The following is a 17,433-nucleotide window of genomic DNA, read 5'->3' as shown; positions in this document are numbered from 1 at the left end:
TAATTTTCAATGTGACCTTTCTTGTAATTTGTGAAATTTCATGATTTCAAAAGAAATAGACTGTTCACTAAGGAACACATCATCCCCTTTCCCACAGGAGATTTTGAAAACTAAAGCTTTCGGTCTAATAATCTAATAGCAACTGCCACATTGCTGTTTGCTGTCCATTTCTAGTCTATAAAGAGTGGAAACTGGTTATATTCAATTTTGGTCATCATCATTTCCAAAGCACCCTCTTGGTCTCTGAGTTTGAAGGAATCATAGCATGCCACAGTGTTTCCCAAATTTTATATGCGTACAAATCACCTGGGGATCTTGTCAAAAGGCAAATTTTCATGAAGTAGTTTTGGACAGAGCCTAAGATTCTGTATTTGTAACAAGCCCGTGGGTGATGCCCCGTCCGTTTGTCCATGAATCACACTTTGCACAGCAAGGGCCCAGATAACACCAAGATGGCACACAACCCTCCTATTATTTGTTTGCCTTTAAAATAAATTCCTCTTTCTCTCTCAAAAATAAACATTTTTTAAAAGGATTAAAATAAATTCTTCTTTGCCTAGAGACAGCCCTCCCCTTAGGAAAGAAAAGAACATTGATTATTGTCTTTTTAGTCTTTGTCATCTAACAGTCATCATGAGCCATGTTGTATGAAGGTTTTCATGAATATGAGACCAGACAGGAAGCAGAACTCGTTAAAGGTCCAAAGAGAATAAAGGGAGAGGGGCTGCTAGTGTGTTTCCAAGCTGTGCTGTGTATGGGATACTAGGATTGTGTTCAAGTGGATGTCATGTCAGTGTGGGGGAGTAAATTGCATCCTTAGCCTCAGTTTTCCTCCTTTCCTTTTCCTTTTCCTTTTCCTTTTCCTTTTCCTTTCCTGAGAGAATCCCAAGCAGGTTCTGTACTGTCAATTCAGAGCTTGATGCAGAGCTCCATCTACCAACCATGAGATCATGACCTGAGCTAAAATCAAGAGTAGGATGCTTAACCGACCTCACCCACCCAGGCAACCCTCCTTAGCCTCAGTTTTTCAACCATTTATATACCCATGCCTTTTCCCCTATAGATTTGCAATGGAGGAATGACAGTCTTGTTCCTTGACTCTGGGCTTGGCCATGTGACTAGCTTTAACGAGTGAGGTGTTAGCGGATATGCCACACACTTCGGATGGGTTCTAGAGATATTTAGGGAGTAGAATCAATAATTCTTGACATTGATTGGGATGTGGTGGGTAAAGAAGGAGAAATATCAACTTTGAAATTTCTAGTTTGTAAAATTTGGTGGTGCAATTCATGGAGACAGAGGACTTTGGAGAAAAATGAGTTATGGAATTGGATCATGAATTTAGTTTTTAGATATGTGATTTTGAGGTAGTGGTGGTATATGGGGAAATGTTAAGTAGACAATTGAGCATTTGTTCTTCATCTCAGAGGAGAGACATGAGCTGGACACATAAACTTTCAAGTCATTAGCACAAAGATAGCAATGGAAGCTAGGAGACAAAGTATGAAGCCAGGAGGAAAGGTTGTAGAGACACCCTTGGAGAATGTCAACATTTAAAGGAGGATCAGTGAGCAAGGGATGTCAAGATGGTAAGAGGAGAACTACGTGAATGCAGTGCCCCAGAAGACAAGGGTAGGATAGAGTGGTCAGCTCTATTGAATGCAGCTGAGAAGATCAGGAAGCTGAGGAATGACATGTGTCTGTTGGACTTAAGCAACAGGGAAGTTATTAATAAAGTTGTCAATAGTCAACAGGCAAGACGGAGGCAGAAGCCATGTTGTAATAGGCTAATAAGGGAATAGAAGGTAACAGCATAAAGATGGGAAAGGCTGATGAGGAAGGGAATGTATTATCCAAGCATCTGCAATTTCTGTTTTGCATATAAGCAAGCCTGATGTGCGTGCAGTAGCAAAAAAAACCCCACAAGGGTGAAAAATGTTCAGATAGTTCAGAAAGTAGATATTGCCTTTATCAGTGCAAGGAGGAGTTAAGTTGCATTGGTTCAGATGTCAAACTGAATGATTTGGATGGCTTTGCTCAAAATTGCCTATAATTTTGTTATGAAAGAAGGTTAAATAATATTTGTCCTTGTGTAAATAAGGTTAATGGGGCTGGTTGCCATATTCACAAGGAAATGGTTTTGGGCACATCTTTTCATAAAACCATTGACCTATCTTTCCCATTTCTGTTGGATATGAAGTTCCAAGGAGGAAAAATCCCAACTGTGATCTCATAATTTTATCTCCAGTACCTAGAACAGCATCTGGTACAAGGAAGGGGTTCACTTTCTGTTTGTTGAATGAATGAATGAATGCTAGTTATTTATTATTCCAGGGGTTACTATGTACTCAGAAACAATTCCACCATACGTTGGCAATACTACTCAATGCTCCCGACTCTTCTGCAGGTTGAGTAACTCAAGTCTTGACATTTTACCAATAAACCCAAGTCAGGGCAGTTATAGTGTTCTGGAAAATTCACCATTGAAATGAGCTCAGCATGACTGAGACTAGGCCAGATGGAATTCTGCTTTCCAGAAACCTTGGGTAAATAGCAAGAGAATGGAGTACTGCAAAATGTAATTGTTTGCATTTGCTAGCAAACCTTTGCTATTACCCAGCCATCAAAGGGAGCGTGATCAGAATGTGAGTGCACAAAACTGAATGGTACCTGAGGAGCCCCGGGAGTTTAGAAACCTCTCCCATGATTCCTCCTCAATGCCAGCAAGCATGTGAGAGACATTGAGTTTGGCTGTAACAAGTGCTCTCACTTTTTACTTAATCAGACTTTGCATTGTTTTCTTATTACAGTGTTAAAATGTGAATTTTGCCTCCTTGTGCTGTGGAAATAACAAAGCCCCATAACAGTTGGTTTTATCCGTAGCACCTTCCGTCTTAGAATCTCCAAGGATCTCATAAGCTGATAATGTTCTTTCCAAATGAGCTATTTTGTAATCACACTCCACATGATTGTTTAAAATGATTATTATTGTTTCACCTTAATATAAAAAGATTTATTTGCCAATAGAAAACTGAGTTTACCCAGGAATGCTTGTGTTAACTGCCTCTTGGCTCATCAAGGTCTGTGGGAATCTGGAGACTATGAAATGCAAATGTTAGTTTCTGCTTCTGTACATTTCAAGAAAATGAGGAGCTAAATTTCCATATGCAAAGACAAATTTTACTATTCTCCCTCAGTGCTCAGCGTGGGATATGACCTAGGCAAAAGGAAGGAAAGATGAAGTGGACAGAGGGTGCTCATTTTGGGAAGATGTGGGACGGGGGTGTAGAGTGAGAACTACAGATGCATTTCTCCCTTCCCCTGTCCTAGGATTTAGGATTAGGATGGGATTTCCAACCATGTGAAGCTTTCTTTCGTCCAGCATTGCTGAATTTCCACCACTCTTTTGGACACCTATTGGCTTTTGTTTGTTCCGTTCTGATTAAGCAGGTATCATCTTGCTCAAGAGATAATGCCAATGGCTGACTTCAGTGCCTCCCTGCATCCCCTCATTCCCTGCCTACGACTCATTGATACTTTCCTGACGATATGCAGACTGCTTTTAGGTGAAAAAATTTTAATTTATTTGAGTATAGTTGACACACAATGTTACATTAGTTTCAAGTAACATAGTAAATTGACAACTCTATACGTTATGCTACGTTTATCAAAGTGTAGCTACCATCTATCACCATGCAAAGCAATTACAGTACCGCTGACTATATTCCCTATGCTGTGTCTTTGATCCTTGTGATTTATTTATTCCATAGTTCGAATCTTGTGTCTCCCACTTTGCCCACCCTCCAGCCCCCTCTCCACTGGCAACTATCTGTTTGTTCTCTGTATTTATTGGTCTGATTCTACCTTTTTTAAAAAAATAGGTGAAAGAAAAAGTAGGTGAAGGTTTTGTGATGTGATGCTTGAAGGTTTTTATTTTATGATACTTCTGCTAACTTTATACCAAGACTCTACATTATGTAGGTAAAATTTTTTTACTAACCATATATGGTTATTTTCCTATTCTGAAATCAGTTCTTTATCACTGAAATGACTAACTCTCTACATCAGGGTTGGCAAACTTTTTCTACAAAGGAAAGAGTAAATATCTTAGGCTTTGTGGTCCAGATAGTCTCTGTTGCAAGTACTCATGTCTACCATCATGATGCAAATGCCACCATATGCAATGTGTACATGAATGGGTGTGGCTGTGTGCCACTAAAACTTTATTTACAAAAGCTGGATTTGGTAGTGGGCTGGATTTGACCTGTGGGCTATAGTCTTCAAGGAGCCTGTTTTAAATCACAGTTCCCATGGTTTTTCCTTTTTCATAATGTTGGAACAGGCATACACTGGGTTCCAATATCCCTTCAAAATTATGATGACTTCCAGCTTTGTCATTCTCTCTCTATACATTTAGTAGGGGATCTTGAATTTTTTTGTTTAGGGTAATAGCATCATCTCAGTAGCCTCATGATCTGAGGCTCATTTTCTAATCTCATTTTCTGCTTTTCTCTCCCTTCATCAATCTCCTCCATCTCCTATGGCCTCCTTAGTGTTCCCTGAAAATAACAGATATGTTCCCAGTTGGGACTTTGGAACTCACACTTCCCTCTGCCTGGAATGCTTCTACCCCAGATATTCCCAAGTCTCACTCTGTTTTCTTTATATCCTTAACCCAAATGCCACTTTCTTAGTGAGACCTTCTGTCCTGGTCATTGTCTAATTAGAAACACAGGAACAATTGTTTTTTGTTTGTTTGTTTGTTTGTTTGTTTTCAGAGAATGTAATAGAGGGGGATTGATTACAAATTGAAAGCCTGGTGGGGCAGAAGGAATAGGTGGGCCCATACAGATTCATGACAGCAGGGGCGCTGGAAAAGAAAAGGAGAAATGGTGTAACCCAGAGGCTGCACATGTGCCACAGAGACGGATGCTTCTGGGTCCAACACTGCCACTGCTTTGCAGCAAGACCAGTCTTCACTTCCATTGGTGCTTGGGAGCTAGAAGAGACCTGCTTCTGGTGTTACCACTGCCAAAGGCAGAGCCATTAACTGCTGCAGGGTTACTGCTCTTGGTGTCAGTCTGTCTGATCAGGAACTCAAGAGTCCCCCTTACCCGGCCACTCCACCATGGCAGCTAAAGTTGCTTAAAGCACCACCAGAAGCAGAAAGAACGTTGCTTCTTCCTTCCTTCTGCCTTCCAGTCTCTCATCCGTGATTCCTACTGGCAGAGGGAGCATTGGCAGAAACTAGCTGGTGCCAGCTGCAAGGGAATCTTAGGAATATAATTCACAGGCTTCCAGCCCCCTGCTTTACAGAACTGACCTTGGAAGGACTGGGATAGAGCAGAGAGACATTGGGTCACCAATCAGCATGCCCCATCCATTCTGTCTAAAATGAAAGCTCTCAACAATTCATTTCTTTTCCCTGATTTATTTTTTTCCATAGCTTGTATCACTGCCTAACCAACTCCTTAGGTATGACTTCTTATTCACCTATCTCCCCTCCTAGAACATAAGCTCAATTAGAGTAGGGATTTTGTTCACACTTGTAACCCCAGTTCCTAGTACAGTGGCTGGAATATAGGAAATATCAAATAAATATTTATAGAATGATTGAATTAAATCCTTAATAACACCAAGGACTGCTCCTTAGTAGTACTGTGATTCACATAGCCAGATTAGACAACTTCAAAGTATCATAGCAAATAAAGGATTAGCAGAAAGTGCATCTCTCTCTCTCTTTCTCTTCTCTCATATATACATATTATATTTACATGTTTTTCCTCTAGAAAGGATCCCCTTTGAAACGCTGACTATTTTATTGGCATTTTAAACCTCTTAAGAGAGAGACCCCTGCATCTGAATCTATGCCTCAGGTATTCGACAAATGTTGCACCGTCTTCAGAGAGAGTTTTATGAGTTTGCTAAGGCCACTATAACAAAGTACCACAGGTTGGGGGGCTTCAACAACAGAAAGTCATTTTCTCACAGTTATGGAAGCTAGAAATCTGAGACCAATGTGACAGCAGAGTTGGTTCCTTCTGAGGGCCTTGAAAGAAAAATCTGTTCCAGGCCTCTCTCCTTGGTATGTAGATGGCCATCTTCCCCTGTGTCTGCACACCATCTTCCTTCTGTATGTGATTGTGTCCAGATTTTCTCTTTGTTTAAAATCACCAGTCATGTTAGATTAGAGCTCACCCTGATGATCTCATTTTAATTTAATTACCTCATTAAAGGTATACTTTAAACTCCAAATACAGTTACATTTTGAGGTTCTAGGGGTTAGGACCTCAACATAAGACTTTTTGTGGAGACACAATTCAAAACAGAACAAGAGTTGAGGCAGGCCCCCACAAGTCTGTATGTTGTAGCCTGGGTTTTATCTTTACAGTTTTTGAACGATCACTTATAGGTTTAAAATTGGAAACCTTTTTTTACTTGAGATATTCTATGTTTTATTTTCCCAGTTTCCTCCCAAATAATTGGGGGAATAGGGTAACGCCATTCTTATTGTGTTGTTTTCCTGAACCAGGAAACTTCTATGCATGTCTTCAAAGGTGGAGGCTGAACAGATGCTTTCTCTACAAGTACTGACTGCATTGCTGTGATTGGGTGAATAGAAGTACTTGTCAAGAGATTAGACTTAGCTATTGCAACAAAAATGTCAGGATTGGTAAGGAAAGAGGCTCTGTGCTGTATCCTGCACTGAAGTCCAGTGATGAATGTTTCAACAGACTGATAAAGCAGATTGCATAGCAAGAGACACCTCGAATCACAAGATTACACTGCACCTCTTGACTGGTGAGGCTGGCTCTGTGTTTATAAGTCAGTGTTCCATTAGGGAGGACCCTGACTTGGTAGCCAGCAGCTCTGACTCGGGAAGGGTTCAGCAAGAAAACGTACCCTCTTTGACCTTGATGTAAATCGAATCTGTCATGGAACACACAGTTGAGCTCTCAGCTTGTCTGTTTGCAGCCTTGTTCTATGAACAGCCCAACAGATATCTTTCCATTCTCTCCCTGAATATTGAGTGACCTTGGAAATAGCCTAATCTGTCTTGGCAGATTGAAGATAGAGAAAACAAGCAGGAGACACAGACCTGCTGGTTACTGCTATTGATCAGTGACTTGAATGAAAGCTCATTATGAGCTGGAGAGATGTGTCAGACACGGGTGTCAAGGGTGGAAAAACTCAAAACAGACCCTGGCAGCAGAGAAAAGTGATAACAACAACACACACACACAAACATACACAGACGCACGCACACATATACACACACCAGAAACCTTTGTTCCTTGCTTGTGTTAGTTTATTCTTGTTACTTGGCCATTGCTCTCCAATCATGGCACTTTGGAAGCTGCACAAAGAGAGAGATCCTTCCCAGAAATTACTCCTCGTTAGTCCAGCCCTCTCATCTCACAGCTGGGTAAACCGAGGACAAGAGGAGTGAAATGACTGTGCAAGATCCCCCAGGGAGTTAGCAGCACAGTTAGGATGCAGGTCTGACTTAATCCAAATCCAAGTTCTTTTGCCACATGTTTCAGCTTTTCCCTCTGCCTGACGCTGTGTCTCAGGGTCCCACCATTAGATTCTGTAATGTCAGGAGCTTGGCTTTGGGCAGACCAGTACAATTCCAGAAAGAGGCCAGAATGGAAGACAAACCCAGGTTTGAGTTCTAATTGACAGTAGACATGTGAATTTGGGCATCCCAATTGACCTCCCCGGGCCTTACTTTCCTCATTTGTAAAAAGGGACATACAGATGGTTCTTCTCTTTGCTTGTCTGGGAGGATGTGAGATAAAAATCAGTGTGTGGATACACGTGTGGGCCCTAGCTACAGTGAGTGTTCACCCGGAGGGGTAATTTCTCACTGTGTTCATATCTAATAATGCTGCAGCCAGAAATCATTAATCAGATTGTCCCAGCAAGCCTGGGCAGTCAGACCCAGAGTTGTGCATTGTGATTAGGAGGAGGAGGAGTCGTATATTAGTCAGGGTTCTCCAGAGAAACGGAGCCAATAGGATGTATGTGTGTATATGAGTGTGTGTATGTGTGTGTGTGTGTACAGTGAGATGGGGGCGGGAAGGGACATACTGAGATTAGGAGATGGAGGTTTATTTTAAGGAATTAGCTTACATGATTTTTGGAGACTCAGCCCCATATTTGCAGTCCAGGCCAGCAGGCAGCCCATGGAAGAGTTGATATTGCCCCTTGAGTCCAATGGCAGTCTATAAGGCAGAATTCCTCTATTCTTGTGGAATCTGCCTTTACTGTTCAGGCCTTTAACTGATTGGATGAGGCCCACTTAAATTGTAAAAGGTGACTGCTTTACTTAGAGTCTACTGATTTCAGTGTCTTACAAAAAAAAAAAAATTCTTCACAATATCTAGACTGATGTTTGACCTGAAACTGGGTACCAGTGGACCAGCCAAGATGACACATGAAATCAACCATCACAAGTGGTCGGGACTTATGAAATCTGGAACATTTTAGGGGTTGGAGGTTGGGCCTCCCTGGATGAAAGGCGGAATAGAAGTGCAGGGGGACTTAAGGGCAGAATATCAGGCCTGCCCTAAAGCACCCATTTTGATAAGAACCAGATTTATCTTATAGCTTTGGGAGGAGCCAGTGTTCTCACTTCTCCCCATCTTTGATCAGAGAAAATAGGAGAGGGGGGAAGGGAAGGGGTGAAAGATGGCACCCCCTTGCTGTCTCTGTTCTTCTCCATTAGCTTCCATCCTTTACCATTTCAGGTTCCCTTTTCCCACTGCCCTCACCCTCTCCCACACCAATGCCAACCTCCCAAAGGGCTGCTCCATATGCAAAGACTCTGTCTGCAGGAGGAGGGGAGGCTGATGACCTCAGTGTTCCCATGTGGAGAAAATCCAACCACAGCTTAGGTAAAGGTGGGTGTACAGACAGAAAATCTGTAATATATTTCTAGAGGCACAACATGCTGCCTGAAAATTGTCACATTCGCCATGTGCCACCAGTGTATCCTGCAAAAAATGTCATTTCCTTTAAAGGTCACAAGCTCTATTGATTTCTGATTCTCTTTTTGTGTAGCAGATTCCAAACAATTGCTTACATGATACATTAGATGAGTGGATGGTTTAAGATGGTCTGAGCATTCTTGTCAAAGTGGAGATGAAAAGGGCTTTTTCTTTAAGAATGCCACAGTGTATAAGCTAGCAGTGATAATTCTGTGTATTACATATTTCTTTGCATGCTTCTATCTTCCTCCCTCCCTTCCTCTGAATCTGCCCTCTTCCCATTTCTTCCTTCCCCTTTTGCTACCTTCTTTCTACTCTTTCTGTCTTCTTCCTTCCTATCTCCTTCCTTTCTTCCTTCCATAAATGTGCATCAAGTGCCTACTATGTGCCAGGCTGCTGTGCAATGTAGTGGCATAACAACAGTGGGCAAAATAAACATGGGCCCATTATTGTAGAACTTATATAGCAGAGGTAAGGTGATACCTTATAGCGGCAATTCTTACCAGGGGCAGAGACATTCAACACAAACAGTCATAAATAATAAGTGCTATGAGAGAAAGGTATTGGGGCATGAGAGCCTACACCAGGGGTACTTGATCTAATTCATGCTGTAGAGTGTTGAAGAAGGAAAAGTGACTTTAGAACTAAGAGTATCAGGAATAGAAAAGTTTGTTAGGTGAAAAGAAGGAATAGAACATTACAGGAGAGGGGAAAGTGTATGTCAGGGCCCTGCTGTGGAAGGGAGTTGCCCATATTTGGAATAGAGGGAAATCCAGGGAGGGGGTAGGCGTGGTAGGGGGAGGTAGATATGGGTGTAGAGGTGGGCAGGGGCTTCCCTAGCGGGGTTGAACTATGATCTTGGAGATAAGCATCTGCAAGACCACAAGGCTGGCATGTACAGAACAGATGATACGTCCTGGAGGGGATCCACTAGGATTGTAAGAAGCCCAGGTGAGAAATGGTGACTTTGACTTGGGTGATTTCCATGCGGATGGAGGCAAATATTTGGAATCCAGAGACATTTGGGAAGTAAAAGCAGCTGAACTATTTAAGAAGCTTTATGACCGTGGATAAGGAAGTCGGTTGACTACCTTAACCTCAGTCTCTTCATGAGCAAAATGGTGCTAATATTACCTGCCCTATTTTCTTTGTTCCCAAGGAGTTTTTGGATATCTACCAGATATAATTCACCCTGCCATGCAATTTGGGTGTGAACAATAAGCGGGACTCACAGTCAATGGGGGAGCAGACATTACCAGGCACTTGTCGTAAAGTATAATAGTTGCTGGGGCGCCTGGGTGGCTCAGTCGGTTAAACGTCCGACTTTGGCTCAGGTCATGATCTCATGGTTTGTGGGTTCGAGCCCCGTGTTGGGCTCTGTGCTGACAGCTCTTGGAGCCTAGAGTCTGCTTCAGATTCTGTGTCTCCTCTCTGCCCCTCCCCCACTTGTGCTGACTCTCTCTGTCTCTCAAAAATAAATAAATGTAAAAAAAAAATTTAAGTATAACAGTTGCAAATTAAGGTGACTAGGGGGATTGAAGAAAGCCAGGGAAGGGCCCCTAACTGGTTCTGGGAGGCCAGGGAGGACTTTCAGGAGGAGGCCATGTATCAACTAACCATGAAAAGATGAGTAGGACTTTGCCAATGAGGCAGATATAGAGGATGGAGTAAGGGGCATCTAGAAGAAATGAGGCAATATCTTATAGCAGCAGTTTTTACCAGGGACAATTTTGCCCCCAAAATGTCTGGAGATGCTTGTGATTGCCACAACTGGGCTGGATGCTACTGGTAGGTAATGGTCAGAGGCCAAGGGTGCTGCTAAACGTCCCACGATTCACAGGACAGTCCCCTACCACAAAAAAAGTTTCTAGACCTAAATGTCAGCTGTGATGAGGTTGAGAAACTCTGCCTTTTAATATAATTGATGGAATAATGTAAAAAGTTTTAGCAAATTATAAAATTCTGTACACAGGTAAAGTCTTCAGATTTTCTAGTCCTTGATGATATTGTTATGATATGTAACTAAAGAATTAAAATGACTGTTCCTAATGCACACAAGCATATACATCCAGGCTCATACATGTTATAATACCCTGTATGGTCTGCTGAGAAGCAGGGAGGACAGAAATGGGAGAACAAAGCAAGAGTGTGGACACTCTAACAGTCCCTGTTAGAGAATGTGGAATTTGATGCTGGAATGGGCGACCTTCCAAACTGTGTGAATTGACAGGCTCATTTTGCATGTGGAGGCAGGTCAGTGATACCCATGACTCTCTGCTCTCATTTCTGAGAATCAAATCGTGAAACAAAATGAAGCCCAAAGTTACCTAAATTGGGACATAATCATGGGATGCTCTTATTTCTTCCTCCCTATCCCAAGAAAAATCTGAGTCCACTGGCCTTTGGCTGAGCTCATATCATCCAAGCAGTTTCTTGAAAGGTGGGAAGTGAGGAAGGTTAAGAGCAAGGCTTCTCATGGCTCCTGGGTGACTCAGTCAGTTGAATGTCCAACTCTTGATTTTGGCTCAGATCATGATCTCGCGGTTTGTGAGATCAAGCCCTGCCATCAGGCTCTGTGCTGACAGTGTGGAGTCTGCTTGGGATTCTCTCTCCCTCTCTCTCTCTCTCTCTCTCTCTGCCCCTTTCCCACTCATGCTCTCTCTCTCAAAATAAAGAAACATTAAAAAATTAATTTAAAAAGAGAGCATGGTGTCTCATCAGGAATACTATTGAATTGTAGGACTTTTTAGGTTTTGGACATGGCTGGATTTTTTTGAGGGGGTTGGGGGAAATGTAATATATACACACTTAAAACACACACACACACACACACACACACACACACACACACACACACACACACACAATTTCCTGAGACCAAGTAATGGAATGTCACATGTCACCTGAATATTCTGTGATTCTGAAAATCATAGTTTTCAAATCTGGAATGATCAAGATTAAAGAAGAATGTGCTTCTGACTGTCTGGAATGTAATTTACCTTGCTTTATGGGACTCCTTACTTTGAGTTCTCTGATTTCTTTGTTGATATTTTAAACCCATCATCAGTCCCATTGTTTCCAGTACAAGGACTGTAACTCTGGCTCTGAATAATCATTGATGAGCATATCAGTAAATGGCATTCTTATGCTGTTTCTGTCTATCCCTGTGGATTATTTCTGCATGCCTGATAATAATCCCCCTATTCTTAAAATCCTTTAATGACCCTGAGTTTCCTACTTAATGAAGTACAAACTCCTTAGTCTGTGTTAAAGCAATAGAATCTGACTCCAGCAAATGGAGTAGCTCAGTAAACCAAAGGAAGAGACAGATAACCAAGTCTTAGGAATAATAGGACACAGGGATGCCCCAGAGGTCTCAGAGGCCAAAGTGCATGACCTGCTTTCTAGAAAACTGTCAGAGAGTGACTCAAGTTCAACCACTCTTGGTGACTATGTGTCTGAAGAATACTCAGATTCCCAGAATAGAGAATCTGATCAGTCCAGCTAGAGTCAAGTGCTTTGCCCTCCACCTTAGACCAATCACTGTTGCCAGGGGGCAGTACTAGAATTGGCCTCATTTGGGTCACATGGATGTGCTGACATCTGTTACTAGCAGCAGAGAGAGATGCTGGGGAGACACAAGCAAGCCTCTACCAACCTGTGCCTAGTATTCTCTACAGCTCACTTAGACAACCTGTCTGGGTGATAGACATGTCCAATGCATGCACTCTGTTCTTTCTCAAAATAGAACTCTGATTTGGGATATATTTCATACATTTTATAACTTCCCTACTCTCTACTTTTGTTCGTAATATTTACATGTCTCTACAACTTGGTTCATCCCCAAAACTTCAAGGTCAAGTGCTGCCTCTCTCTAACATTCTATAGATACCAGTAGTAGGGGGTTGGTTTTTCCACATTTTGGATTCCAGTGGTGCTTCATTTCCTGACACTCTGGTGTGGGTGTGAGACGTGAGGTAGAGAGAGGGAGCCAGTGTGTGCTAGAATAGACAAGATGGGGGAGGATGGATGGTGAAGGGTCCTCTGGACAGCATAGCTAGTGAGGGTATTGGGTTGGGAAGGTGGTGGAGAGGAGAGCTCTAATCAGAAGAGAAGGAAGTATAGATGAGGAATTAAGTGGTTAAGTGTAGAAGGCAGTAGATGAGAGTCAAACAGTCCTGAATTTGGAAGCTGACTTCCATTTTCTGACTTTGTGACATTGGCTTTATTTTCACGTCCCCTCCCTGCACCACGTTTCCCTATACTGAATAGGAATTAGGATGCTTACTTACCTCATTGCTTATATATTTGTAAGGGTAGAGCACAGTAATTAAGGAAATTAATGGAAATAAGAAATTAAAGGCTTTCATTTCTTAGACCAGCCATAGTTGTTAAAATGTGAATTATAATTGTGAAAAATCAAAAACCTTTGTGAAATCCAAAAGATGCTGGGCTAACCTTTGCCTTTCTCACAAAAAATAAGAAAAATGTTGGAGAATATTCATCCCTAAATACTATAAAAAAAAGGAGGTGTGGCAAAACTTGAAGAATACTCATTTTCTTATGTTAAAACAATATTTTTCCATAATTTTAAATAGTTAATGTGAATAAGCAAACCCTAAATTATCATTCTAACCATTTAAATGTGTAAATTTATTGGATACCTTGTTTACTTAAAATTAAGAAATATATTTATGATAGAAAATCGATTTTGTTCGCCTAAACTATAAAATTACTGATCTTATTTTAATTTAGCCCACTGTTACAAATATCACACAGACATTATTGCTGATCAGGAAAAAAGGAGAGAAAATAAATCCTTAAGACCCTGTGTCTAATTTTTCTCTTGTAATTCTAAGTAATGATAAATGGGTAAAGAAGTGGCTTTAGCAGATGCATATCAAAATACAGCATGTATTAGTCTGCTCAGGCTGACATAATGAAACCCATGGACTGGGTGACTTACACAGCAGACATTTATTTTCTCACAGTTCTGGAGGCTGGAAGTCTAAGATCAAGTTTACAACAGGGTTTGGTTTCTGGGGAGAACCTTCTTCCTGGCTTGCAGACAGCATCCTTCTTGCTGTGCCCTTACATGTCATAGAGTGAGAGGGATCTCTCAGGTGTTTCTAAAAGGACACCAATCCTATTGGATCAGGGCCCCATCCTTATAACCTGGTTTACCCTTCATTACTTCTTCAGAGGCTTCATCTCCAAATATAGTCACATGGGAGATTAGGGCTTCAACATAGACTCAATCTATAACAAAGCACAAAACCCATAATATATATATATTATATATATATATATAATATAAAACCCATAATATATATATTATATATATATTATATATATATATATTTTTTTTTTTTTTTTGAGAGAGAGAGAGAGAAAGAGCGTGAGCAGGGGAGGGGCAGAGAGAGAGAGAGAGAGAGAGAGATGGAATCCAAAGCAGGCTCCAGGCTCTCAGCTGTCAGCACAGAGCCCGACACAGGGCTCGAACTCACGAACCGTGAGATCATGACCTGAGCTGAAGTCGGACTCTTAACCGACTGAGCCACCGAGGCGCCCCACACACTAGTACGTATTAAATGCAGATTGAGTACATATTAAATGTGGATTGAAGGCCATTGTAGAACAGTAGACTTTCAGGTGTAAGTCTTCTTGATCCACAAGGGATGGCAGGGGTCCAGGTAATCAGTCTCATCTCTGGATCTTCCGGTCTCCATTGAATGTCACTTCCTCAGGAAAGACTTCTGTGTGGACTCTGGTTGAGTTTTTGGTCCTCTGTTAACTTTTACAGGACTCCAAACCTCACCTCCATTGCATTGATCTCTGTTTGTAAGTATTTAATGGCTAATGTCCTGCACTGTTAGACTCTAAGTCAAATTTCCAGGTGTAGAATACAGAATCAGTCTTGTATCTCCATAGTATCTTAATCCTGGGCACTTGCATGTGAAATGAATGAATGCTTAAAATCCAGATGCCAGCTCACTTCAGGGAGCTAAAAGGGAGATTGGTGGACATCAGCCATGGGTGTGTGCCCTGACAGAGCAGAAGCTTTAATCTAAATAGATTATTTGACAGCTAAACAGGAGAAGCAAAGCCAAAACCCAAGTGAATACATTAGAGCAACATGGTTGGTGTGCAAATGTATGCTGATGTACAAATGTCTGTCTAGGCTCAGGGAGGCCTAGAGGTTTTTGTGTACCAGCCTAACTTCAGACAGCACCAAGAAGAGGGGCTGAGGTCATGGCCAGTCTATTTCCCTGGTTCCATATGGGACTAACTGGCTGACAGAAGGTGTTGGGGTTTCCAGTTAGGCAGACCTGATTTGGATAGTGTGCATCTCTTATGCCAATGAGCTCCTGTGTTTTAGATCATGTTTGTTTGTGTCTTTTTATCATCCTCCTAGTTAAAAACTCACCCTTGTTCCTTGCTCCTAATGCTGAGCACACTGACTCAGCATATGTTGCTGAATTGGATGGACTTGATGAGTTGGCTTTGATAGGATGGTTCAAGCTTCCCCAGGATTACAAATCAGCAATAAGTGAATGTCTTCCTAAGAGCCCTCAATTGGACCAATTTTCTTTTTTACAGTTCTTCCATTTTGGGATACATCTTCCATTTCCAGAAGAAAGAATAGAACCCCACAGCTAGACCTTGAAAAGAAGAAATATAACACAGCATTGGTTATCAGATGTCATTGTGCCATCAAAACAAACTGAAGAACTCATAAAAGTACAGATTCCTGGGTGCCACCCTCAGAGAATCTTGTTCAATGAACCTGGAATGGAGGGTAGGTGCTTTTTTTGCCACAAGCACTCAGGTGATATGAAGCAAGTGGTCTGTGAAGGACATCTAGAAGTTAGCACATGGTCTCCTGAGGATCCTGGTAAAGTGTAGGCATGCATTCATCATATCTGGGGAGGGAGGCTGACATCCCTCATTTCTAACAAACTTCCAGAAGTCAGTTGCTGATGGTCCATGAACCACACTCTATGTAGCAAAGACATAACAAAGTCACTGAAGTGACAGTTGAGTTAGGGCTCTGGAGTCAGACAGTCACACTTTGAATCTAACTTGACCACTTCCACTTTACAGCCTCTCCAAGTCTCCAAATCCTTGTGTCTCCAATGAAAATAGGTGCAGGGATTAAATGTGACAATAATATGCATAAAACATTCGTTATATTGCTTGACATGCCATTAGTTCTCCATGAATGTATGCCAGCCCATTATGTTGTTATTAGTAATAAATCCTGCTAATTCATTGCAAATTAGGCAGAGATGTTTGTTTTATAATCTGTCATTTTTCTCCACTCATTTCATTTCTAGGAGTGAGACCATGTTTCCATTCTTATTGTACAACACATCTGGAAAATAAGAAAAATGAGCCAGTCTCCTACCAGATACCCAGCACATAACACATTCTTAATAAGATGTCATATTAATGAACATCAAAACATCTGGATGAGGGGATAATTTGTTTCATCTTGCTCCAGATATTGGCTATTATGTTTGCAGAGCTGGCACACCCAGTGCTGGGTCAGTGTGATTCAAAACTGAGAGGACCCCCAGTGAAAATTTCCATCCAGGTAAGCTGTTTGACATCTTAGGAAACAGCGGCCTATATATTGGCTGAATTTCTTGGACTTTAGCTTCTTGTATTTCTGGTGATATAGAAGCCTGTCGTTCTGTCCTGAGCTTGTGTACAACATCTTTAAGGTTGATTGATTGGTTGATTTGAAAAAGCAAAGGTCCTGAGGGCAGGGTGATGTTTACTCGATAGGCAAATATTACAGCATAACAGGTAAGCTCTCAGGCTTTGCCTTCACACTGATGTAGGTTCAAACCTTGGCTCTGCCATTTTACACCTGTGTGACTTGGGTTCACTTGCATAATCTCTCTGAGTCCTGTTTCGTCAGAGTGCCACTGCTAGGACTTTTCTTACCAGTTGTCAGTGACCTTAATATCATGTGCCCTGTTCTAAGGGAAGCCAGAGTCAGGTACTGGTCCCTGTAAGTGAACTGTGATGGTCTGAGTCATCATTCCATGTTTGGGAATATGTTTGGCTCACCATACAAATTCACATTTATTTATTTTGCTTTTTATTTTTATTTATTTTATTTTTTATTTTTATGTTTTTAATTTATTTATTATGTAATTTACATCCAAGTTAGCATATGGTGCAATAATGATTTCAGGAGTAGATTCCTTAGTGCCCCGTACCATTTAGGCCATACCCCCTCCCACAACCCCTCCAGCAACCCTCTGTTTGTTCTCTGTATTTGAGAGTCTTTTATGTTTTCTCCCCTTCCCTGTTTTTATATTATTTTTGCTTCCCTTCCCTTATGTTCATCTGTTTTGTCTATTAAGTTCCTCATGTGAGTGAAGCCATATGATATTTGTCTTTCTCTGACTAATTTTGCTTAGCATAA

The 17,433-nt window shown here is 41.4% G+C and overlaps 1 long non-coding RNA gene across 2 annotated transcripts in view; it reads left to right on the top strand.

The window, feature by feature from the left end:
* Nucleotides 1–17,433, top strand: part of LOC123605926 — a 799,403-nt gene that overhangs the window by 165,347 nt on the left and 616,623 nt on the right. For both annotated transcript variants that reach the window (XR_006716009.1, XR_006716008.1), the window contains 2 exons: nt 15,594–15,792; nt 16,331–16,590. This is a non-coding gene — a long non-coding RNA (uncharacterized LOC123605926). The remainder of the gene's footprint in view (nt 1–15,593; nt 15,793–16,330; nt 16,591–17,433) is intronic.

This window comes from Leopardus geoffroyi, chromosome A2 (genome assembly GCF_018350155.1).
Source record: "Leopardus geoffroyi isolate Oge1 chromosome A2, O.geoffroyi_Oge1_pat1.0, whole genome shotgun sequence".
Lineage (NCBI taxonomy): Eukaryota > Metazoa > Chordata > Mammalia > Carnivora > Felidae > Leopardus > Leopardus geoffroyi.
Note: the sequence above shows the minus strand (reverse complement) of the source record. Positions and strands in the feature narration are given on the sequence as shown.